Raw genomic sequence first — 2,753 nt, forward strand, 5'->3', positions numbered from 1 at the left:
TGTATATATTTATTTCATTCTGGCTCTTTCGAGACTCCATATTCATGTACCTGGATGCCTGTACTGCTGAGAGTTTATACCCAACAGGGGGCGCTGTATGTTGGAGCTCCCTGACTTATTCGTTTACTATTGATAGCTAAACTATATGAGTGTACATTTTGTAAAAGGGATTAAAACCTTACACCATATATACATTTTTGTCCCCAAATAAAAATAGAAAGAAATACATAAATGATTACAAATATTTTCCCACAACTACCAATATTTTTATTATACACCATCATATTAGGAAATAAATTTAAAGACATTTGTATTAACATAATTCTCTGCTTTGCTGAATTTAATATGCACAAATATACAAAAAATTAGAATATTTGAAAATGACTTATACCTGGAATCACTAAAACTCCCCAAGGAACCAGAATATAATAGATTAAAACTTTTTTGGTTTTATAGGCGTGTAAAAAAAATATATATATATTATTTTTGGCTCTATTTCTCAATTTTATCTCTATTTTTGTTATTGTTTCACTCTGCATTTGTTCCCCCTGTTTGTAATCAGTTCCATGTGTTTTAATGTTCTAATTGTTCAATTTAAAAATGTTAGCTTAGCTAGCCTGTCAAGCTGCAAGGAGATCTGATAAAGGAAGAACCTCCCAAAGAAGTGACAGCGCTTTGCACGAAAGATTGACTTTATGCACAAACACAAGCAGGGGCCAACAATTTAATAAAAAAAATAAGAGATTAATATAAATAAAAAATATCTAAATTTTTACTTTGCAAACATGCTTAAGAGGAAAAAATGCCTGAAAATTTAAAGTTTAAAGAGTCTTACTTTAAATTGTTTTATTTATACTTTTATTTAGATAATTTAAAGAAATCAGCCTTTGAATTATTTTTATCATTTGAATTAATTAAATATTGCCAATTAAAAAGTGAAACTAAATGTATTTTACACTGCAGTCAGTGCTTCACCTGTCATGTAGCTCATTACATATTACTGGTTGTTGTAGTTAATGAATTTAACCGCAGAGATATCTTTGGAAACAGGAAGTTACGTTTGTGTGTGTTGGGAACTTTGATCCTTTTTCCACTGGAATGAATGTTGACTGACTCGCTTGTGGAACAAGTGTCACCTAATTTTTTTAGTTGGTTAAACTGGTTTCAATTGTACGGTGGCCCTGAAGAAAAAATCTAATCAACAAATCATTCAACGCTAAAACATGTTAAAGATCACAACAATAAATAAAAAAGATTAACTATAAAAATAAACAAAAGTTAATTCAATAAATAAATAAATAAATAAATAAATAAATAAAGATATGTTTGGGCAACAGTAAAGTCCAGAAATTACACCAAATTGAAATCTTACAGACCCACTCCAACAAAAAATGTGTTTTTAACATGATGTTGTAGCATTTTTCTTGTAATGGAGGACATATATAACAAAAATAATTTTTGTTTTTGGTTATTTCTTTGATCAAATTGTAGTGCATCAGGAGCAGACAAAAACAGAGTTGGTAAAATCTTGTAGCTGTGACATAGATGCTACAGTCGGTGGGACAAGCTCCTTGCTCCGCTCCATTCTGATGAATCCACTCTCAGTCAAATAGACAAATAGTACATCTTCATTCTCCTCGTCTGAGCTGACATCTCACTCAAAACTGTGCGTCTGGAAGGCTACGGTATTATTAGTCGTTTTGTTCCAAAGTTAGGTTGGGAGGTTGAGGGGCAGTAAGCTAGCGAAGAGAGTGTGTACAAATAGGGATGCTGGGAAATGAGTGCAGGCTACCTCTGCACCAACAGTTCCAACCCCAACTTTGCAGTGAGTTTCTAATGAACTCCTGCCGCTCTGCAGACACTCTTCTTTTAAATGACACAGGATTTTTTTATTTTAGCTAAAAACAGCATAATTATGATTAAAGGAACACTGGGAATGATATTACAAAAGATGGTTAGAGGATTAGACTTTAAAAGAAAACATTATGGACATCACTGGTTGGATAATGACGTTTGTTCACCTTTTCCAACGGAAGTTATTCGGCATGGTGATATTTTCTGACAGAAATTATTTCTTTGAGCTTCTCGTCACACCCACCACAAATGTTCGGTGATTGCTCAATCAACTCTTTCTGCTTTATCTCTTCTTCAAAAGTCAAAAGTCATCATCCAATCAGTGTTAATCTTTATTATGTTTTGGGGATTTTTTTATGTGATTTGCATCTCAGGGCCACCGTACTTGGTGGTTTTTGCTTGTGGAACAGAAAGGAATCACACAAGCACTAACAGCAGGAGGACCTCAGGAAGAAGTTCTACAAAATAAAACAGGAAGTCAACGAAGATACAGATCAGAACTTTACAAACCAAAAAAAATGGTAACACAGGAACACAACCGTTGAACCCGATGATGAACGTGTGCGTCTTGAGTCCCTTGGCTGCAGATGAAACAAGTGTTTGAATTGTGGTTGTCCTGCAAATCTCATCAGTTTGTGCACGCTGGGGGCTTCAGATCCTCTGTGCTGGGGGGGGTCGGCGATCTTGCAGCAGCTCGCACAACCCAGGGACAAGTGTAATCTCATTACTTCTCCCAGTAAAAGAGCATCATAATAAACTGCGGTTTGATTCTCAGTAATTGGATTACTTATAATGAACGCCATAACGTGCACTCACATCTGAACTTTTTATCACTGGCTTGCCCAGGAAGGAAGAGTGTCACTGTGTGCATCAGGTTTGTGGTTACACATTGAGACAGA

Source organism: Oryzias melastigma, linkage group LG6 (genome assembly GCF_002922805.2).
Source record: "Oryzias melastigma strain HK-1 linkage group LG6, ASM292280v2, whole genome shotgun sequence".
Taxonomy (NCBI): Eukaryota; Metazoa; Chordata; class Actinopteri; order Beloniformes; family Adrianichthyidae; genus Oryzias; species Oryzias melastigma.